General features: G+C 39.2%; 1 protein-coding gene across 4 annotated transcripts in view; it reads right to left on the bottom strand.

Moving 5' to 3' along the window:
* The window catches only part of LOC129727108 (bumetanide-sensitive sodium-(potassium)-chloride cotransporter), a 160940-nt gene extending 159636 nt beyond the window's left edge, over positions 1 to 1304 (bottom strand). For 2 of the 4 annotated variants that reach the window (XM_055684574.1, XM_055684578.1), the window contains exons 1-2: positions 1186 to 1304; positions 8 to 148 (exon numbers count right to left, since the gene is read on the bottom strand). The gene's annotated coding sequence lies outside the window, so the exon portion shown is untranslated. Of the gene's footprint in view, positions 1 to 7; positions 149 to 189; positions 408 to 1185 lie in introns of all 4 variants that reach the window. The other 2 variants (XM_055684575.1, XM_055684577.1) reach the window with 2 other exon arrangements.
* Positions 1305 to 24580: the final 23276 nt, after the last annotated feature.

Below are 24580 nucleotides of genomic sequence, written 5' to 3'. Positions count from 1 at the left end.
CACTTACCCCGGTGGAAAAGTTTAGCTTTCAACTTGCCGGAACTCCCTTGTTTTATTGGTCACACGACAGCTGGAAACCGCGAACTCAGCTCCTGTCGGAAAACACTGTTTTACACTGGGGCTGCGATAAACACACTAGCGAGAAGCGCTGTAAAAAAAGTGAAAACTAAGACCGTTGCGAAAACTTACACCTTCTGCCTACTAAATGACACTTTCGATAAAGTTAGAATGTGGTTTGCCATAATAGTTTAGAAACTTTCTTCACTGCTGTTTTGCACCAAGCGGTTTTTAGTTGGGCGTTATTTGCGGCTTTCGCAGAAGCCGTGTTTACCCAAATGGTTCACTTTTTATTCACCTTCATAATCACTTTATTGTATTTCTGTTGTTCCTTTCCGCATCGTTAAGCACTAAAAATAAATGCCGTTCTAGGGTGACCGAATGAAGTTTTTCGATAAGAGCAAACGGTGTTGTTTGGAGAATTGTAAACTACAAAAATACTACTACTACTACTTTACAAATCTACTACTTTACAAATCATGACACGATCTAAAGTGAGGAGGTTAATTTATGTTGTTATTAATCGATCACCCTAATCTACGAGTGCTACTGGACAGCACTTAAGTGGAACCACGCGCGCTGACCAGATCAATCGGTATTCTTTGGATGTAACATTTCGTTACTGCTGAATTACAAACAAATAATTACACTCGATAAGCCGCGTCCGAAAAACACGTATTCAAGAGAAACCCCGTTCGCGACTCCGTCCTCCAGCCGGTACACTCTTATGCACATATAAATTATCGTTTAGTTTACTTTGCAATCGGGGCAAACAATGCTTTCCGTGGCGAAACGTCGCTAACATAAATTTCCAATCACTGTTGCAGCACCCTTCCGAGTAAACGTACCACCTGGCCAATTCGTGAGCTTGAACGAATCTCAGCGAATCGCAAATCACGCATTCGAAGCCTGGCCTGCCCGAACACCTGACTGGCCCAGTGCCGTCTCACGGCACGGTCGCGACCTAGGCGACAACCTTATGGCCGATCGCCGCCTAAATGGCTAATTACACAGTCTGGAGAAGCTTTCTTGCTCCCTGCTCCGGTTCACATTGACAACATTCACTGCCACCCCCCAAAACCGGCCGAATAACAAGCGTTTCGAAACGTCAACTGACAGCCTACTGACCTGCGACGATCACGACCTGCTACACTTCAGCAAACTGCGACAAAAATATCTGCCAAGCAAGCGTCACTGGAAACGTACCGAGGAAAAGCGCGATCGCAACTGAGAAACCGCGGCTCGCGCTCGCTGGAATTATATATGGCCGGTCGTGGCTGATGCCGCGTTTGCTGGAAAAGAGCGACCGACTCACGCTGCCAATATTTCTGAATAGGAATTCCTAGGGTTACAAGAAAAAGTCGCGACGCGCCGCGCACCCCGGTTTTGTTTTCCGTTGGCAAACGAAACGCCGCCGCCGCTGCTGCCGGTCTCGCGAATCGTACACAGCGCAAGTAACTTGCAGTGGCGCGTGAGTTGCTCTCGCACCGGGAGACAACATATTCTCTGCAAATATGATTTTCGCTCCACGATGCCACGTTCTGGCTGAGAGAATTGCAACCGTCGTTTGCTGACTGTTGCTATGGCAACGTATCATAATCTAGGGTGGTTTTGAAACGAAACTGCTTGTTTTAACAAAACACGTTGTGCGAAGCATCATTATTCAGCTTTTATGCATTTAGCTGGTATGTCGCAATTTATTGCATTATAAATATCATAGAATAGTTATCTCTGCACAACCAACTATTCGTTAAACATCATTCGGTAATCCCTACATTAAATTATTACAAGGTTTATACATATTCAAGCAACTTGAGTTGAAATAGTTTGGTAAACTTTTATCTTCTTTCTCTTTTTTCTCGAGCAAAAGGTATATACCCCTTGAAGCATTTGTTAGTATAGTTTATAATTACGTACTATTTATTATTTGTTTGTTTATTTGTATAAAATCCATTTGACCAACAGCATTAATGAACTAATGTGTTTTCACATTAATAATTTTGAAATTTACTTATTTTTGCTAGCATTTGTGTAAATTTACTCGAAAGTTCACCAAACTCAAAAAGATCTTCTATACCTAGGACTGGACACGAGGATTGATTACGACAAAGTCAGTGCGGTGAAAGCAACTCGTGGAACGGACATGACCGCAATATTGTGGTTTGAAGCATTAAGGGTTCTTGATTCTGCTAACTCTGAGAATTTAATGGTAAACGGACACGAATGAACCAATCAATGAAATCACCACTCTAATGTCACACGCACAGTTGTCAACACTTTGGCTTGTCATAACCAATCCTTAAACATTTGATTGTTTTGAATATGTATGCCACTCATATCGAGCCGGACATAACCGCATCTTCGTCTGGTGATTTCCACAGCAGGAATTCCACAGTAGGATTGTATTGACGACATTGATTAAAATCACTGCACATGATAGGACATTGAGGGACACGTTATCAGATTTGGCACATGATAGGTGAGGTTCTGTTCCTTTATCGTAACAATTCTATTCAGGGCAGCGCATCAGTATCTGTTTGAATTGGCTTCGAAACTGAAAACAGCCATTCTTTTTCGGGTATTTCTGTCTGCACTATCTATCGTCCTCATCTCCCTCAATAAGCGCCAAATCGAAAATCTTTTGGGTATTTTTTGTTTAAGCTTTTTCCTGTATTTTGTTGCTCAAAAATTATAGCATTCGCAAAATTTTTATCATGGCATGAAAATTATTCAATCTTTTTCTTCTTCTTATATATGAATATGAGATTCCGTAACGCAGTTGATCTTATTAATATTGTTTCCTTCTTTTCTCAGGTGTATTCGAGTATAGAACTGGCAGAACATGACTCCAGGCTAGGGTGGTTTACCGGTAAAACAAAAACCGGTAAAACCGATATTTTTTTCAATACCGAAATACCGGTATTGGAGAGGCAAAAAACCGGTATTTTCGGTATTTTCTTCAAATTTAAAAAAATCACCAAAATAATTTTAAGGCCAATGAATGCCACCCGCTTAGATGGGCATTACAAATCACATGACGATGTATATAATAAATACATTTAGACAGAAGCAACATTGAATATGAATTTACCCTCACCTATTTATCAATTTTTGTTATCTTTTTGCTTGTTCTGCATGGATTCAGACGATGTGTTCATGTGTATCGATAATATGTCAAAAAACTTCATATTAATAAAGCAAAACATTTATTTTTCTAGTAGAACGGATAATCTCTTTACACTCTCATACTCACAGAGGCAACTCGTAGGTATTGAACCTACCAGTTTAACTACAAATTATGAAAATCAAACTAGGCAGCAGTAATCACAATCATGTCAGCGAAAATACATAAGTCATTATTCATTTTGTGCTGTTTAAAAATAAAACTAAAAAAATAATAAATAATTATAAATTTGGATTGGGAATTTTTTTTTGTTGATACAAAGTGTTTACAGGGTGAAATAATCAACCAATAAAATATTCATCCTTAAAACTACTGTTTCTTGAGAAAATGAGATATTTGAATAGATGTAACATGGTCAATGCTTCGTCGCCCATACCGCAGCGGGCTTTTATTAGCAACTAGCTCAATGTTTCCGGATTTGCTCGTGTTAAAATTTCTACTTTTTCTATAGTTTCCTATATTTTTATATTTTTGGCCAACCTTTCATTTCAAATATTTATTTCTATTTCAGTTACAAACTTGTGCATATGCCACATTTTTCGTTTCTCCACCAGGAGCTAAAATTAATAAAATAATTATAATAATATATAATGTTGACGAACTGCTCGAAGAGCATCGAACAGAATATAGAAGCATTTACCTTCGATTCCTTCGCAAAAAGTAAATTCTTGTCTGATCGTCATTTCTTTTTATTTCTTTTTTTTCTTCATTCATATACTCTTCTCAACAGTTTCAAATATTGTTTTTCTAAGAATTTTAAAGTTATTCACTAATTTGAAACTAAGTTTTGCGATGTGAATGAAAATTGAAATATAAATCTGCATGTTATTTTTGTTGTTTTTGAGTTTCGAAATTATTTTCTTCGTAATCATATCACTAGATTCATTCATTGAAGTTTTTCAAACACTGTTAAATTTTTCCAGTGCTGTATGTGGAACTTATACCACAAGAGATCAAAACAATGGTCGCAGAGGTCCAAATCTTCAAAAAAACTGGACCGTAATGAAGTATAGGTACTCATAAATGCAAAAAACATAATTATGCAGCGACACGTCCATACATAGATGCAGATGCAACCTGAGACGCTAAGCAAAAAATAAATTTCAAATCCAAATTAGTGTAGGTAACGTCTTCGGCAGTTTAACTTCGGCAGGTTTTTCCATAAAACTGCGGCAGAAAACCGGCCGAAGAAAACCACTGCCGTAGACGTTCGACACCCTATATCTTTGATTATTTTTCAGTTTTATTTTTAAATAGTACAGAGAGAATGACTTGCGTTTTTTCGCGGACAATCATCATTACTTCCCAAGATATGATTTCAATAATTTTGTGGTTGGAAAAGTAGGTTCAAAGTCCACGAGTTACCACTGGTTTGTATTAATCCGAAAAAAAAAAATAAAAATACCGGTTTTTTACCGGTTTTACCGGTTTTTATTTTTATGAATACCGAAATACCGGTTTTTCAAAAAGTCGGTAATACCGACCACCCTACTGCCGTGAGATGACATCGTGACGTAGATCCAAGTGATCAGTTTTTCAGTACGGCCCAAAAACGAAAGAATTCTTCGTCACTTTTGTATGGAAATGTGTGCCAACGTCACTTTGGTTTTTTGATTTTATGCAACGTACGAATAAGTAACAACGAAAAGGAAGATACCAAAAGATAGATCTTCGAATAATGAACAAATTGGCATGAAAAACTCATATTCGAGAAAGTGGCACTTACGTCACTTTGTCATCTCACGGCAGCCTACTTCAGGCACTATTTTGAAATCCAAACGGCTTCCGGCTTCTGATATTCCCAGAATCAGAATGATTTCTAAGGGACGAAAAACAACTGCAGACAGCATTTTCAATTCTCAGAACGTAACTTCAGATTTCTATAAAACCGCTTAAATTACAGTAAGGTCTTTTTTACACGTTTGCCAGAAACTTCAATACCCTCCCTCCATTCAAATTTTGGAACGCCTTAACAAAGACGGTTAATTCTCGACTAATTTGCAGTTTTCCGAGCTTTATTCTCATGTCTGTCCCGAGTCAGCATTAACAGAATTTGGTTGTCCCCTTGCCGCACATTTGCAGTATGTAACACGAGTATCTTCTGCTATCTGCTTTTCATCGGGAATTGAAAGTCAGATCGTAATTGGTTAACTGCTGTTTTTCCAATCGAGTTTTTATTTTTTCAATTTTCCTTCGCTGTTAATGTCACGAGCAGCGGTTCTCAACCTGGGGTACGCGTAAGCGTATTGGAAAGCCTTCAGGAGGTACGCGGAAGAAAAATCAGTAATGGCGAACAAAACTTTTTTTCTTTGTAATACTTCATTTGTTGTTCAAACTCGCTCTTAAAACAAGGCTGTTGCAGTCAACTAAACCATAGTTCAATTTAAAAAACCTGAACTAGACTACCTCACCATGGCCTACCTCTACTCTCTCCCATTCAGCGAGAACATTCCAATTGATTTGGAAAATAAGGTTGAGAACGGCTGGTCACGAGTATTGCGCTGAATAATCTTATTTTTATAAACTGCTGAAATCGAAATGCTAGGTCACAAACAGTCTCACAGAGAACTATTTGAATTGTCACGCGTACTGGCATCGACTGTTTCAGTTTAACTAGTCATCGCATCTGACGGTTCTGTCTCGATGGTTGGGAGGTAGACGAGAGTGTAAAGTTTGTTGGCATAGAGACGGGCAATTTTGTTGTATCCGCCTGTCATTTAGACTGGAGTAGCTTCAACAACGGAATAGGTCGCTAAGAGAATGATTCAGTCTCCGAGGGCAAAGGCCTCGGGAATATAGAGAAACGGTTGGTTGTGCCTCTCCCGCGGGAAAGGACACCAACTGGTTCATAGTCCGCCGATAATTTTGCTGGGATCGAGGTTACGGGAAACCATTGGTTTACCGTGATAGGTAAGAAACATCAAGAAGATGCGACGCGCCAAGATGGCGAAGCGACCAAATGGCCAAGGAAGGTCAGGAAGGCATTGAGCAGAGAGGACGACCTCATACTCGAGTCAGACGTGTTAAAGTACTCAGAAGTCTTGAAGAAAATGAGGGTCGAAACACAGCTCAAGAATCTAGGCGCGGATGTACAGAGCACCTGTCGTAATGGCACTGGCAAAATGATACTTAAGCTCCGAGAAGACACCAAGAGCAAAGGAGCTACCTACAAGATGGTAGTTGAGTAGGTTCTAGGAAAAGAGGTGCAAATTCGGGCACTCACCTCAGAGATGATACTCCAGCTTAAAAAGGTACTCAGGTGTTTCGATGAAGGGTATAAGTCCTGGATCTGTAAGGGGCTCGACAGGAGTTAATTGTGGAGGCCATGGAGCGAAAGACTGCGGGAGCCTCCCAAGTGCCTGACAAGTTCCGGCAAACGAGACGCAAAGCACTTTATGTGAAACCTGAGGTGCCCAACCGATAAACCGTTTTGTGTCAACCTCAAACGAAGAATACGCTGTTACCAAGGTGAACGGAGTGTTTCACTGCAGTTGGTACACTCCGCCACGTTGGTCTATCGAAAGGTTCGTAACCATGGAGCTGACGAGGGGGACATGCCTAAGACTCGCCAAACTAGGATTGGAAAGCCATCATTTTACTGGTGGACTGACGTGATAGCGGACTTCCGCAGTGCGTGCCTCCGTACCACATCCCTGTCACGAACGTCATCCCCATACATTTCGCTTGAAGCCGTTTTTCTTTGGCTCTCTGGCTCGATTATACGTCAAAAGGCTGTCAGTGCTTGCGAAACAGCCGATTAAGCACCGTCCATGCGACATCAACTGTTGCTGCAAGTGGTGTGAAGAAATGCAGAAAGCGAAAAACGATTGTTTTGTTTTGAACGTTTTATGGATTTTGTGCAGGACATAAATGGTCACGTTCAAACATGTTTCAACACGTTCCGGATAGCCCTACATTCAATATAGTTAGAAGCACGCAAAAAATCCGTACAGTAACACATGCGGCACAATGAACGGAGCTTATGACCATATTTCCAACAGTAGCGCCATCATCATCGGCGGCGGCTTCAGGAAACTGTTGCCATGACATCGGTCTGCTCCGTACAAGACGGAGGATGCAATGCGCGCAAACTGAGAAACTGGAGCGCCATGCAGCATTCGGGTCTGCAAGACTGGCGCTAAAGCGTGCGATCAGGAATAGCATCAGGGCTTTTTTTGATAGACTAGGTGCGTAGTAAAAAAATGGAATTTTGAAAAATATAAATAAATACTAGTACTTAGTGATCAACACTAAATTTCGTTTTTTTATTAACACTTAACTAAACTAAACTGTACTAATTTGCACTAAATCTACCGTAGAAAGATAATAATAACAATGTCGTTAATTAAAAACCATCTTCTTTTTACCCTCCGCAAATCCCTCCAGCGCTTGTTCAGTAAATTTTTCACGATTGTTGTTAACCATCTGCCGATGAACACTTAGCAAGCAGAGAGCACTCATTCAACAAGTTTCATTTTGAAGAGAAATTTATGTACTTTTTGGTTGATTTTCAAGATTTGCCAAAAATACAATCAACTTCTGAATCGCGGTAGAAAATTTTGCAGGGAAGCCAAAACTCATTGTGCTGTGTCAAATAAATGTTGTGTGAACAAAAAAAAGCCAAAAAACATGTAATTTTTAATTCATTTCTACCGTACAATATTGTGAAACAGTTCGGAACGATCGGATAACCAACAATCAATTGGAAATTATTGTACTTTTCAGAATTTCATAGGGAGATATTTTGAAAATAAAACTATGAAGACGTATGGTGGTCAGTTGTAAAATATTCAGTTTTGTATATTTAAACAAAATGACTTATTGGGAAGTATAAATGAAGTTTTTTCCAGTAGTCTCAAGATGTATAAAGAGAGGATAAATTGAATTGATGAGAAAAATATATATCGTCTTATATATTTCCAATGACGTTAAAGTAAACTAGCGTGCGATCTCATAATTTTCCTTAAAAGACCTCTAACTAGTCGTAGAAAGATCTTTAATTGATCAAACGGCTTAAAAGCTAAAGGTTTTTCAAAATAAAATTAATTGAATTATGTCGATTTTTGCACCACCCTTATTCATAAAGGAGTACCCTAAGAACCAAACAAAAAAATACGATTCTAAAGTTTTTCGATGAAGAACTAGTAAGGGAACCACCCCAATATTCATCATAGCACCTAAATTCTTCTCGTTGCTTCAATTTCGCTCTTCTCATCGTTCTTAACTTCCGACTACTCGACTGAATCGAGAGGTAAAATAAAACTACATTTACTTCGAAAAAAAAAGTATTTTTTACAGTTAATTGGACAAATAAGAGCAATGAGATGAATATAGGTGTTGAGATGAATATAAGACCGAGTCCCCTATTAAAATTTTTAGCATGAAGAGAAAAAAAAATCTGATCATGAAAAAGGCCCAACGGCACTTTAAGTGCGTAATTCGCTATTTAAAACTTTTTCTGACATCAGAAAGAGCAATTCTCGCTAAAACCGTCCCACTGGTGACATGATGTCTTTAAAAAAGGATATTTTTGTGTCTTAATGATTCAAAATAAAGAAAAAACCACTTTAGTTAGTTCATATTGATGGACCCCTCGGGTACAAATCGGTTAAACGGTTTTTACAAAAATTGATTTTTGAGCAATTCTTGATCTATTTATTGATTTATTTCTCTTGAATTTGTCGTTCAGTAACCCCCCTACAACCAACACATCGTTTTAAAGAGGAATGATAGAGCTTTTATTTCAAGTAAAAAAAATCGGCCGCCATCTTGGACTTCGCCGCCATCTTGGATTTTATCAGAAAAACGTGTTTTTTAGTAAGTTCGTAACCACCGATTTTAAATTTGACATCACCATTGGAAAGCTGAGAAAAAATGCTTTGAAACACATTCAAAAAATTAGGTGAGCATTTAGTTTACCTTGCCATTGAAATCACTTTACGAAATCGAGCTCCGAACAGTTCAATGCATGACGCGCGGCCAATATCAAATCAACGCAACATGCTGAGCCTGCGGTGTGCGTATGATGTGGACAGTCAGTATTCCTTGTTCACGGGTAGTACGTGCACACATTCACCGTAATTTTTGAATATCCTTTAATCAATTGGCTGAATTTTGTTAGGTAACAAACGTACCCTTTTCGTCGATTAGAATTAGCTAGGGATCAAAAACGTGATGAATCTACTCTTACTTTACTTACGCTAGCATACGCGTAAAGCAAATCTTCTCAAGATTACTCGGGATACACTTAACTCCAACACATAAATTGATACCTAAGTTTGTAGATAGTAGTTTGATGAATGAAAACAACAGTATATAACAGTAGCAGAAACAACATCTAACAGAAATTTGATTAATTGCTAAACTCGCGAAAACTGTCCTCTGTACAGGGAATCAAACTTTGTTCTAGCAACAAAATCGTCGAAGAGCTTGTTCACAAATTACGTTACACTCAAGGAGGAGAAAGAGAGTGGAGAAATAAACAATGTGAATGAAGCGAAAAGGGGTCAAAGATACGATTTTTTGCTTTACGTAATTTGTGAACAGACCCAAAGTCACACAGGCATTGGCAATTAAACAACTGAATGAGGGGCCATCCACATTCCACGTGGACAACTTTGGGGAGGGGGTCTGCGTAATGTCCACCGTCCATACAATTTTTTTTAAACTTATATAAGCAGTTGTCCACGGAGAGGGAGGGGATAAGATACTTAAAAATCTGTCCACGTGGAATATATATGGCCCCTAATATACACTACACACAGACACACACCACAGGCTCAGCATATTGCATTTATTTGATATTGGCCGCGGGTCATGCGTTGAACTGTTTGGAGCTCGATTTCGAAAAGTAACCAGAATGGCAACGTAAACTCAATGCTCACCTAATTTTTTGAATGTGTTTCAAAGCATTTTTTCTCAGCTTTTCAATGGTGATGTCAAATTTAAAATCGGTCGTTGCGAACTTACTCAAAAACACGTTTTCTGATAAAATCCAATATGGCGGCGAGATTCAAGGTGGCGGCCAATATTTTTCTACTTGAAATGAAAGCTCTATCATTCCTCTTTTGAACGATGTGTTGGTTACAGGGGGTTCAATTGACAAATTCAAGAGAAATGGGTCAATAAAAAGATCAAGAATTGCTCGAAAATCATTTTTTGTAGAAACCGTTTAACCGATTTGTGCTCGAGGGGTCCATTAATATGAACTAACCTAAGTGGTTTTCTCATTTTTTTCCTACATTCAATCATTAAAACACAAAAATATCCTTTTTAAAGACCTCATGTCACCAGTGGGACGGTTTCAGCGAGAATTGCTCAAATGAGTTAACCATCCCGAAATTGTAATAATACGTAAATTCCAATCATTTAAAAAAGACTTTCAGGTTTTTTCCGACTTTTGTTCAGAGACCAGCCACTGTGAGCTCTTCCAAGTTCTTACCGTGTACTCTGGTGCTGTTGCAATGTTGATACCTGACTTCCACCTCTCCAACAAAATTGTCAACTTCGTTAAAAATTACGAAAGCTTCGGTTTTGCGCTTGAACTCTTCCAACGACATGCGCATTACGTTAGCGGAATGCAGCAAGAAGAACGCGTAGGCAGGTGCACTATCTTCACCGAGCCGTGTTTCCAGTGGGGTTACTAGAGAATCAAGTTAAGGAATTGTTACAGCTCGATTCCAATACTCCAAGCTAGTTGATGCAGGCTGATTTGCCACGGCCCTCCTGCTCCCCTCTGGCTACGCCTATGGCGACAAACTCGAAGTGGTAGAGGAGTTCGTATACTTGGGATCACTGGTAACCGCCGACAATAACACAAGTAAGGAGGTCCAACGAGGTATTCAAGCTGGAAATCGAACCTACTTTGCCCTCACAGGACGCTTCAGTCCAATGATGACAATGTACAAAACCCTAATCAGACCCGCAGTTCTCTATGGACTCGATAGCGCATCCATGAACCGGTGTCCCTGTACAAGATTCTGTGTAACGATTTCCAAAACCGAGCACTAGTCTACAACATGGGAAAAGTCAGATGTGCATCCTAATCACCGCAGAAGTAAAGTAAAGTTCCATACCATGGTTGTGAATAACCGTAAATTAGAGCAACAGGCGGTGATCATAGTCGGAGAGTGTACTATTACCTCGAAGCGATCTTTGAAACTTTTGGCGATAATGGTTGATGACAAACTTACGTTCAAGAGCCACAACAACTATGTCTGTATTAGAGCCTCAACGGCTATTGCGATGATCGAATGATGTCGATGTCGATTATCTAATCGGTGTGGGGTAGCAAGCGGAAACTTCTTACCAGCGTGGTTTTGTCCATACTTAGGTATGGTGGGCCAGTGTGTTCCAAAGCGCTAGGTACTAATATTTTTCGTGGGAAACTGGAAAGTACCTACAAGTTCATGTGCCTGAGGGTTGCGAATGCGTATCGTACAGTGTCACGCGATGCAATCGCCATTAAGGAGGATTTGAAGTACTGCTATCAACGTGAAACAAGGGGCATAAGGTCCAGAAGATCATTTTCGGCACCAAAAGGTCATTTTCGATGACCAGATGGCAGCAAGAATGGTTCCGACTAATTCCGGAGGTATCCGAACGGGCTGGGAGGCGCCATGGAGAAGTGAACTTCCCCCTGACACAAGTCCTGTCAGGCCAGTCAGCCAGTATCTACACAGGTTCGTGCACGAGAAAATCTTTATGTGTCCCAAGTGCGTTGATGTGAAGGAGACCACTGAGCGTGTTTTCTTTGTATGCCCTCGTTTCGCGCGAGACTCTGGACAATTTAGCTCGAAAAATGTGCGATAGCTTGAGTAAGGTTTGTGCAACCGCCTAACAGATAGTCCTGGAGCTACAACGTGTGTGGCGAGTCAACCAACAACATGCCAGTGGTAGCTAACTGCCAGGTTAGCGATAGGGTATAAAAGTAAAAGGCGTGCATGAAGCACATAAATCCAGTTTCCGACGTAAAGTATAACCATCGTTCCTGGAAGATAAAAGCTGGAGGCTGGAGGGGTTTTAGTGGGTTCGGTCATATTCAACCCCACTCCCTGAGCTATCTTCTACGGTATCTGTAAGCAGATTTTCTTCGCCACCCTGTAAAAAAAAATAAAAAAGGTCAGTATCGCACCTCGAGACCAGCTCCTCGTCCATCATAACAGTATGGTCCATCATCCCTCCATAACAGCTAAACCTGTATCTATTAAACTCGGCTTAGGTATTTCATGACGTAAGAGGAAAATAAGTTAGTAAAAGTTAGTAAAAGTCTATAATATTTATCATTCATAATATACTCCGCAAACAACTGAAAAAACTGTTTATACGTGAGAGCCGAAAGATTTAACTTCAACTAAAAAGAAATTTATTATATCATTAAAATTCAATACGCCTAATCAAATTGTTGAAAAAAATTTTTCGTAGGAAATTCCTGCAGGAGTTGGCTGTAGCAGTCCCCTTACTAAGGGAATTGTTGTAGAGTTTTTCCTAGCAGAGCATCAGCCATGCTTAGGCTGACCAGACGTACCGTTTGATACCATTTCATACCGTCCCGTCTTTTTTTGTCGTCTGTACAGTTTTTTACTTCTTGATAATTTTTAGCAAAAAACTTCAACGAACCAGGAATTTGGTAACTTAAGTGCCAGGAATTTGTTGAAGCTACTGAGTACATGCCTAGTACTGGTAGTACCGCACCACTGGAAAGGACTCTATTGTAAACCGTATGTGGACTGTTCAAAAGACGCGATAGCAAGTTGAGACCATGATAACGATTGGATCAAATTTCGATCATCCCTGTGATAATTTTTACGGCCTTATTTATAAAAACCACGCTCTACTGCTTATTTGAAAAAATCGATCATCCCATTCCCAAGTGTCCCGTATTTTGAACTCGTTTGTTCCGTTTTAACCTTGAAAAAATCTAGTCAGCCTAGCCATACTTGTAAGCAATATGAGTACAACTACTGTTTTCAGTGAAATTTTTTTTATCGTGCCTGATTTATATTAGACGTTATACCTCACAGCAAAATAGTTTTCATGCAATCCGATTCAAAATTAAATAATAAATCCTAAAAATTAAATTTTCAATCAAACCTCAACTTCTAAGCTACCACTACAACAAGAGCTAATATTAAATCCCCAGCAAGATTGTGAATATTCGACCTAGTTTCGTATAAAAATGCAGAAAGTTGGATCTCTTGGTTTTGTTTTGCAATTTTGCGCACTTGTATAATTTTATATGCGTTCAATAATCTTGACTTATGATTTGATGAGTAGTATGCCTACGAACTTCCATGTGACAATGTAATCGAACTTTCTGGCGGCCAACCAGACTGACTGATATAACTGTTGATAATTAATTTTACCCATTATCGCTTATCTCATCTTTTAAAAAATATTGCTGCGACCGATTTCAGATAATACAATTCATCTGTCGGCAGCAAATCACCAGAATAATTGTTTGACGGCACCACGTGTGCAACAGCGTACGTAAAGAGAGAAAAATGTGACATTGTCTCATTACTGCAGTGTCCAAATAAATATTTGCTCTAGAATGCAAACTGTTCAATAATCACATGTCAAAACTAGCGCTAATCTTTGCACTTCCCCAAATTCATAATCTCAGTTGAATTGTGTTTGCCATGTATTTCAAAACGGATTGAGACTAGGTCCGATTTTCTCTATTCCAAGCATTACTTAGATTGGACAAATAGACATTCATTTGAAAACCAATCTAATCTTTTCAACAGATTTATCATTTCGGTGTGTCTTATATAACATCGATTTAAAAAAAAACATAGAATTTTTTTTTTCATTATATTACTTTGTTTTTAGAAGTTAAACATGTTTCAATTTTCAAGCCAAACAAAACTTATTTATTGAATAATTTACTCAGTTTCCAGCAGGTAGGTATCAACCGACAACTGTGAGACGTGCTCCGGCGATGAAATTCCATACGGACATGTACATAATTGAAGGCATTTACACAGTTGGATAAGCGTGAAGTCCGCCTTGTAAGGAACGTGATGCCGACAGTGGCTAGCTAATCCCGGTTGCACTCAAGTGTGTTCTCGCTTACATTCCCCACGTTGGCCACTGAGGGCGTAATTTCCTTCCGATCCGGAACAGACATGACGAGAGACTGCATAGTGCGAAGGCTGCCTCTCCCACACGACATGTACTAAGCTCGTGGTTCTATGGTCGCGTTGTCGTCATCCGGTGCCTTTTTGTATGTCGAACTTGCAGGCGATGAAAAGGAACCTCTTCGAAGGGAGCAAGATTATGCCCGTCGTAATGACTACTAGAGCAAGTTGAGTGTTGTACCGTTTCACACGGATGTGTAATGCATTCGGGGACAGAAACTCAGAATGTACTGTACGGTAGAAACTGGAACTGCAATCTCGAGTTCATGCTCGACTGCCTGCCATCGTTAACGGAACGTAACAGTGGTGTGATAGTAAAGAGCGATGCATGGGAACGGTTGCAGAGGAGTCAAGTGTTGCGTTCTGCACAGACTTCCCGTGCACGCGCTTTTTTTTCAAGCGACGAGAGAAATCTTTCTCTCGCTCGTAGAATTTCCATGCATGTGCGACGAGACGAGACACGTCACATGCAATTTGCAGGTTGCTCTTTCGCTTCTCTTTCGGTTCGGATTGCGATGCGCAAGGCGATGTTTCATCGCACTACGAACTGAGCGAGACGCCCGTACTGTACATACTTGATACAGCTCGTGCGCTACAGCTCGTGAGACTTTCTCGTGTACACAGACTTCCTGTACACGCGCTGAAACGACGAGAGGTTTCTTTTCTTTTTTCCTTCGGTAAGAGACTGCGAACTGAGCGAGACGCCCGTACTGTACCTTAGTGAAACTGTATATTAGAGAAATGACAAAGCACTCACCGTTGAGGAAACTGTCAACATCAAAACGGGCGAGCTGTATAATTTTGCATTGCCGTTATCCGTTTTGATGTTGACAGTTGCCTTAACGGTGAGTGTCTCTGCGTCCCTCTGGTGTATAGGCTGCCCACCGTACCTACATACGATATATGCCGTCAGACCCTTCTGAAGGTGTATTAATCGGAAGAATTCATAAAACTATATTACTACGATCAGATTATCACGAACCTTCAGAACCTAATTTGCAATAGCTATACACTAAGGTCGCTTTTACGCGGTTTTTTTACGTGGATTCCGGAGTTTACGCGGTATTTTTTTTTTTCTTGCGGATTTCGGTTCCTCTTCACTCGGATTGCAGAATTTACGCGGGTTTTTTTTTCGCGGATTCCAGAATTTACGCGGTTTTTTACGCGGCATGTATCCCCCGCATAAAAAGCGACTTTAGTGTACTCAATTCGAAAATTCTATCCAACATCAACATGTATTAGAAAATATAAACAATTTCAATGGTTTTACTATTTTTAACTCCCGAAAAACTTATGTTGTAATTTCAAACCACATTTTTTATCCTTAGAACTACAAAACAGAGTTCTATCATAATATAGTCAATGACATCTAAACCGACGAAAGGAACACTTCTGTTAACCAACGTAACACTCTGCATCCGGTGCATTTTCGTACCGTTAGCATAATAAGTATAGTAACAAAACGTTCTTATTTCATGTTAACAAAAGTCGGATGAATTAATCATAGACTTTTGAATTGATAAATGAATGAACTAGGTTATATCATTGATAATTCTAACGGTGTTTTGATGCATGCTGCTATAACACCGTAAATGAAAAAAAACATAAAATGCCCTGCCTGTTTCCTTCTGCGCAAAATCAATTCCCTTCTCGCACCATTAGCACAAAGCAACATGCGAGGCAAGCTCGCGAGACGAGCTCACGAGAATTTGCACGCAAGCTGTCTCAAGTACGCGACGCCCATGCACCGCACTCGTTAAGTTGGGAGACGAGATATCTTCGTGTACGTCGCAATAAAAATTCCCATGCGACGAGACATGGCTCGTACGAATGGTAAGTTTTCTCGCTCGCACGCTGCACACAGCACGAAGCGACTGAATGAGAAACGAGACTTGTAGCGCAAAGCACACTGTCTCTTCTTTGTGCGAGCGAGATTTCAGGAAGCCTGTGCATATCGTAATCATGAGCGCAATGCAAAAGAAGTTCGTTTTGATGATTGAAGATTTAATTTCAATTTTTGCCTGCTCACATGTTGTTTTTTTTTTCGAAGCAATGAATAAAATACGAATAATGCTTTGGTTTTTTTCTTCTGCCCAATGCGTTATTGTCATCCCAACATTGGCATAGAGTTTATTTAAAGTTGATGAACCACTATGCAGGTGATATTGCACAGCTTGGGATTGTACCTTCATATGACAATTTCTAGCTTATTTCTGATTCAACGTAGAGTGAGAAAAATTAGTTCGTGAGTGAGAAGGTGAAGCGAGCTGTTTGGTAATTCTACGAATGTGAAGATGGGCGTGCAGTCTAATTTCAGGCGCGTATTTACTACTTGTGAAAAAATTGATGTTTAGATCAAATTTCTTCCTTATGAAATCTTTTACCACTTAAAAATGATTGTGAGAAAAATACAAAATAAACCCAATTTCGCGCATAAAGTGATCTGCCATCGTAAAGAAAGAGGGTCCGGACATACTTTCCAGGCAAAAGTAGATATCCGTTGACTTGAAGACTCTTCGCTTTCGTTGACTCCATTACGATTTCGCATTCTTCCGACTTTAGGTACTCCAAAGAAGGCTCATCGATGTCTTTCTCGAGGTTTCCTTTACGCCCAGTGGGAGGGATTCAAAAGAGGTGAACATAAGGTTTTACGAAGAAACTATTAGTTTTCTGATACTGGTGTCTTCATAAAAGTTTTATAATACTTTGAGTATTTTTATACTGCAATGTAATATTCAAGATTTAGGGAGTATGTGTAAAGATCTTGAATAAGTCATTTTGGTTTCGAATTATAAATCAAATTTTTTTTATAAAATGTGAAATATATAGTTGTTTGAAGAATTTTTGTCGAAGAAATAAAATTGTTGAAGTAGGCCATGTTTCCAGGGGGAAAATACATCGCATTTGTCCTCAAAATCTAAACTTTGAGTGTTTCAATTTTGGGGATGATACTTCTACAATTCCACTGTAAAGCAAAGAAAGAAACCTACACTTCAGTGGATGAATTAATCATCTAAGGATACGATCGCTGCAAGAAGGGATCATTTAGCAGTCAACTGCTCCGAAATTATTTTGACTGCAGGTAGAAGATCCAGCAGGAGACTTTAAAGTGGATCAGGTACTCTGAAAACTTCAGCAGTCCTGATTCTGGCTGAATCTTGGACAAAAAATAAGAAACTTTTGGACAATTTGATGTTCCTGGAGTTGCTGAAAATCCTAAAACGAAACGGGACTTAATGTTTGCTTTCCCTAGCACGGTCGACAGAATTATATATATACATCGCATTTGTTGTCTTTGTCTAGCCCTAGTCCTATATAATAAAATAATAAAAATAAATAAAAATAACTCTGGGAATAATGCGATAAGGTGTCGTACAAAAATTACGTAACGCTTAAAATCTAGATTTCAGACCCCCCTCCCCCCTATGTAACGATTGGTAACGCTCGATATGACTCCCCCTTAAAGTTACGTAACGCTGAACCTAACCCCCCTCCGAAATTTTCAATTTCGAGCAAACATCACAGTTACGTAGCTGTCTATACTACCCCCTCTCCCTCCTACGTAAAGATAAGTAACGCAGACTCAACCCTCCTCCCCCGCTTCATGCGTTACGTATTTCGTGTAAATGCCTAACACCGAAAAGATTCAGAATGGCATTTGAGGTCTATTCAAAAATGGTCTAAAACTGCTGAATATGAGTATTTTCGGAACCAGGTGGATGCCCAGCAACCAAAAATCGACTCCATTACTTTCCCATAGTTATTTCATTAATGTTGGTTCATAATTGATGACATAAGATAGTCTATCGTAATGTTAGCGTCTATCTTTCAAAACATTATTGTAAAGGAAAAATTTGCTGCTAACTTATCTCTAGCGGTCACTCTTGAACGCAAAAATACTAGTATTGTAACAAAAAGCTGTAGGTAGTTATACGTCAACTTCACGGTTGGGGCTTTGCACACAATCCTCGTAACATTTTTTGTTTGAAAGTACACTAAAGTCTTTTTTTACGTGGGCGATACCTAGCGCGTAAAAAAATCCGCGTGAAAAAACCGCATAAATTGCGAAATCCGCGTAGAAGAACTCGCGTAAATTCCGAAATCCACGTAAAATGCCATTTCAGATGGTTCTGAACCTTTCCTGGGAATTTTAGAAGAAGAAAGACTTTGTCTCTTCCTAGACTTACCGGATTCAACAATAGTAGGTTCTCCAGCTGAGAACGTCAGAATCAGACTCATCAGTCGACGATACCTCGAAGGGATTCGGGAAAACCAGTCCAGCAGTAGCGGCCTACTCAAGCATTTCTGCGACACTGCGCTTAGAGCAATCTTTCAGCGACCGTTTGATTTTGTCTTGGCGATGTTTGTACGCGAGGCATGCGGACAGCTAGTGAGGAGTCTGCCAACAAAGGCACTTTTTTCAGCCTTTTTTTGGCAGGCGTCATTCGCATGTTGCTCTTCGCGTTTATCGCATTTCTCCTTATTGCCGCAGTGAGTGGCCACATGCCTAACTGCTTGCATTTGATGCAGTTCATCACCATCGCTCGGCAGTGCAAACCCGGCGAAGGTCACCCGAGACGAGTCTGATTGGGTGTATGTTTTTACACCCTTGTCGAGCGATACTGAATGCAATTGCTTGCAAACCAGTATCTTAACCAACTGAAGGCTGGAATCTTTAAAACGACGCACAGAGGAGTACCTAGAACAAAAAGCTGGCCAAAATTAGAAAAAAAAAATTTAAGCGTTCTGGTGCCACTATATTTTTTTCAGCATCTTAAATAAATGCTTCACAAGATGCCAACACTCGATTAACATTATACGGTGTTTACATAGGCTGGGAGCGCTGTAAACATTGACAAATTTTCAAGCATTTTTTTGGGAATCGAACCATTGATAGTAACAACTTGTGCCAGGCGTCAACAAAATGATAATTGATCAATATTTTGCAGCAAATGAGTTCTTTATGTTCAATGCTAATAAACCGGTTGATAGAAATTCCGAAATTAAAAATTATAACTACTCTTTAGAAGTTTTGGAAATGGGTGATTTTTATGTATTTTTAAGCATTTTATATATTGAAAAAGTTATCAAATCTCGCGGAATCCGATCATATCATCTTCGGGGGAATGAAAGTTCATATCATCACGAACACATCCTTGCTAATAGCTTATCCGGTAACGTCCGGCTTGACATTTGCGACCCGTTTGAAAAATGTTGTTTTTGATAAATTTTGACGTTAAGTGTTGGCGCTCGATGCACAGAATTAATAATCCGGGTAAAAAACACTCCGGCTTTTTCCAACTTACGCAGGCATCATATAATCGGTAAGCATCAAATTGAAAATTCGAAATGAAAATATTCTGCCACATCATTTTTCTGGTAAATTCTTCGATTTGCACGAGCGTATTACTTCATCTGCTCACTAACACTAATGGAGACACATTAGGCTATGTAAATGTAAACACTAAGTTGTGTGTGTGATATTTGGAGTTACTCTTTGATACAATACTCGAACCAGCTATAAAAGGTCAATGTGTTTTTACCATTGTAGAAAACAAGTCTTTAACTGAGCTCTGAGTTAGCTTCTTACAAAAAATACTAGTTCCATTACATGAGTTCCGAACAACTGCCTGTTTAGACATGAGTACTGTTGAACGTAAGTTTAATCAAGTCAGTCATTTGTATATTATTAAGTGCCATTTTCAGCTAGTTCATCGTTGTATTATTTTGTTTGGTCTAAATGAACCTAGTTGTCAATATACTGAGAATCCATGATCATAGGTTTCATTCGCTTACATTTTTTTACACATTCGTTTCTAGATTATAGTGAAGGTTGCAAAATTGTGACAAGGCAGTGTCTTTATGAGGTAATGCAACGGAATACTGGTTCAATATTCAAAAAAATCGACCTAATGGAAAAGAAACTATTAAAAGAACTTAATTGTCCCCATGATCAACTGCACACTGTTAAGCAAAAATTGGTTAAGTTCAAATCCGAGTTCAAAAAAATATGGTCTAGTTGCTCTTACAATAAAAAGACGTTTGTTCAAAAGCACTCTTGTTGGTTAATGGGGTTTTTAAGTTTTCCTATATGGCGAAAAGTGGGAACTTCTGGTGCTGGACGCCCCAACAAAACATTTTTTGAGGCAAGCGAATGTAGTAAACGGCGTAAGACACAGGAACTTCGGAAAAGTGTACCAATTGAAGAATTAATTTATGCAACGCAGATGAGTCAACGGGCATCTGGTAACATTGCGGCTGCAACAATTATCAAAGATGTTAGTGAATTACCATCTAAAGCACATACCTATCAACAAGCTTTGGTAAAATTAGAAACTGCAAAAGTAAATAGACATTCGCTTTCAGAAGCATTGGCTATTTTCGTTGAAGCAGATCTGACAAGGAGTCAATGGGAGATTATTTATGCTTCAAATAAGTCTATCTATCCATCATATTCGTCATTGCAAAAGGCTAAGGCACAATGCTACCCCGAAGAAAAATTTATTTCGGTTTCTGAAGTCTGGTTAGAGGTTCAGCTTCAAGGCTTACTGGACCATACAGTAACCAGATTATGTCGTTATCTGGATGAAATATTGACAACCTTAACAACAAAAGAGCAACAAAGTTTGGAACTATACTCCAAGTGGGGTTGTGACGGCTCACAGCAAGACAAATTTAAACAAAAATTTAAAAACAGTGGCGATAGTGACAGTAACATTTTTTTAAGTTCGTTCGTACCCCTAAGACTGTTTGTCAACAACGACAACAAAAGCAAGTTGGTGTGGCAAAATCCAACTCCATCATCACCTAGATTTTGTCGCCCGATTCGGGGCCGGCTCATACGTGAAACCAATGAAACAACTGTGAAGGAAATGTCGCATGTCGAAAAGCAAATCTCACAACTTTTAAAATCGAAATACTATGCAAGCTATGGACACCTGATTCAAATTAAGCATACTCTTCAACCCACGATGGTTGATGCAAAAGTTTGCAATGCAGAGTGTAACACTTCATCTACCATGCGGTGTTACATTTGTGGTGCGACATCAAAGACATTTAATGATTTGAAAATTTCGAATGAGAATCCAGATACATTTAGATTCGGCCTATCAACGTTACATGCCAGGAACTCATACTTCATTTGAGCTACAAGCTACCATTGCAAAAATGGCAAGCTCGTCTTGACGAAGAAAAAGGGATCGTTGCGGAGAGGAAAAAACAGATTCAAACGGAAATGAAAACTAAGCTCGGACTTCTGGTGGATGTGCCGAAAGCAGGTTGCGGAAATACAAATGTTGGCAACACTAATAGGCGTTTTTGACGTTGGACTAACGTCTATATCGAAGTTAGGCTCCTGAATTTGAAAATCTCGTAATTCAACCAGGGAAAACCAGGGAAAAGTGGTCAGGGTTTGAGCGCTTATATATCAGCCATTTCTTTTCAGAATTTCGAGGTTTTGGCATCAACCGATCAGAAATTCTTTTACGGTTGAATTTATGTAACAAAAATAACCTATTGTTCGAGATACACTATTGAAAAATTGATAAATCACATCGATTGTCTAAATTACACCGAGCAACCAATCACCACCTCTCTTCACAAGCACAGTCGACACTAACGGATACAACCGATCTGACTTTGTAAACAGTCTCACAGCTTTCAACCAATAACGAGCTCGCTTTCGGTAGCTGCAACAGGTGTTTCAACACCGTTTTAAAATGCTTCTTTTATCATTACCACTGAACAGATTCTAAACACCAATGGCTTGATTGATAGGGGAAATATTGCGCAAGATTGTCATATAATAATTTAAATATGTTTTCGATACTAAACTAGTTAAAAGTTGTGTTAAAAGTCGTGCACATTCAACCAATCACAAGCTCGCTTCTTGTTTGCTCGCGGATGGATTTTTGCTTTGGGCTATATAATAGCCTGTGTCGTCTCATAGCAGTCATCAGTTAACAAGTGAAAAGCCACCAGGCCGGTCTTGTATAATCAGCAGCGGTGGCTGATTCCAGCGGCCAAACTGAGCTGCAGCAGAACCAGAGCGGTGGTATCAGGCAGCAGCGGCGGAGGTAGTGGGAAGCTGCATTTCTTCATTCAGTTCGGTTCTCCTTCGATCTGAGTTGGACCCCACCAGCGGTAATCCAATTCAGATATCGTTGGGTGAAAACGTTGGGTGTGTGTGCAGTGTGCACATATAGCGTATGTGCATCTGTATTGCTATGACATTTGCGATGATAGGGATGGCGCTGTTGCTGTGTAAGACACTAGCATGTGTAGCATATTATGGCTATTGCGTGTATATCTTCAGCGTGTGTACGGATAGTTATAGCTTGTGTGTGGATAGCTGCTGCGTGTGTAATGATTAGTTATAGCGTATGTATGGATAGTAATAGCACATGGTTGGATAGCTTATGCGTGTGTATAGATAGTTGTATCGGATGTATGGAAAGGAATAGCGTGTGTATGGATAGCTATAGCTACAGCGTGTGTATGAATAGTTTTAACGCGTGTTTAGATAGTTATAGCATGTGTGTGAATAACTATAGCGGGTGTTTATCGAAGATTATTATTGTCATTGAAAATATTAAAACGTCTTAACGAACATAGTTGTGAATTTGATTTTACAGCAGCGATTTTAACTTCTTCAGCCAGTCTTTATTCATCGAGGAAAAATTACTACCTATGAATGATCAACACTTATTTACTAGAAATTTGATTTAGATCAAAACGGGTTCTTTTGAGTATCATAAATTATTGGTAGAAAGAGTTGCAAGTTTTCTCAATGAGCATTCATTAAATTTTCGTTTTTGTTTCTCGGTGCGCGGTTTTGATTTTGTTTCTCGCACACAGAGAAAGAAACAAACTTGTCGCTATCGTGAAAAATAACAAAACAATTAGAAATGCTCTAAATCACAACTGAAGAAGTTAAGATATTTTCCTGTCACTCGCCCAAACCTTGATAACAACTACCGAAAAACGTGTGATTGAGCTCTTGCTATATTGAGTTATTGAACCAAACGTTTTTTTTTTTTTCAAATACATGAAGTTATATGCTGGGCTGGAACTAACCTAGCATGAGTTTTATCGTTTAAATGTCAAACAATTTTCAAATTTAAAACTTTCGGTTGAATCGTTCTGGGCTCCAATTTCAGATAGTTTCGTAAAGTTTGCTTTTTGCTTAGATAGGAAAATTTTACCAATTCGCTCAATTAAATGATTGTCTTGGTAGTGCAGCAAACAGAGGGTTGATTCGAATATGTATGAAATAACAGCGATTAAATGAAAGATATCCATTCTTTTAGTATATATTATTATTTATAACGTTTTAACGTCTCAACATTAAGAAATACACTGTTAGATAAAATTGCAGCAAATACTAGAGTTGCAATTGTTTCTATTAATTGTTTTAATGGAATATAAGAATACCGTAGTCCAACGTCATGCGGTCGTGTCTTGAATACCACCCTCCTACTTTTTGGTCCTAAAAGGGTTAATTGAACTTATTTTACATCAGATCATTCTGAAATCATTTATTTCCACTTTTCACTCAAATATTACCCAAAACATTGCTAAATAGCAGCAAAAATAATTTTGGCCAGGTTTTCACTCGAATTACTCCTCTGTACGACGGTCAAACTCGACCACACCATCAATATCGACTGCGCGAGCTTGTATGTATGCGTACACTGCAGTGTGAACCGATCACAAACGGCAATCTAGTTTGCTTGTTCAAAAGGGAAATGAGATCGAGCTCATTTCGGTTCGCTTTGAGACCGTTCGATTGGCTCAATTTCAGTCCAGCCCAAATTCAACGTCTGGGAACAAACGTTTAGTAAAAAAAAAAACAATAGAAAAGTTTTATCTGTATTTTTTAAACTGTTTGAAAGTATCAGAACAATCCAAAAGTTTTGCTTATTTGTTTTTTTTTTTTCATATAAACAAGTCGAGGCTAAAATAGTAACGACTACTAAATGATGGGGGCCGATCCTAAACCACGTGGTCATATTTTGATCACTTATTATACCCCCCGTACCCCTCCGTGGTCTTTCGTGGTCTTTTGACAAATCCCCCCGCCCTCCTCTTTATGACCATGTGGTTTAGGAACGGCCCCATGTTTTGAATTAAAGAATTAACGAAATCAGTTGAGAATTAGATTTGAAGGTTTTTTGAACTATATTGCGATTCCAAAGTA

This window comes from Wyeomyia smithii, chromosome 3 (genome assembly GCF_029784165.1).
Source record: "Wyeomyia smithii strain HCP4-BCI-WySm-NY-G18 chromosome 3, ASM2978416v1, whole genome shotgun sequence".
Lineage (NCBI taxonomy): Eukaryota > Metazoa > Arthropoda > Insecta > Diptera > Culicidae > Wyeomyia > Wyeomyia smithii.
This window is presented reverse-complemented; position numbering and strand designations above follow the sequence as displayed.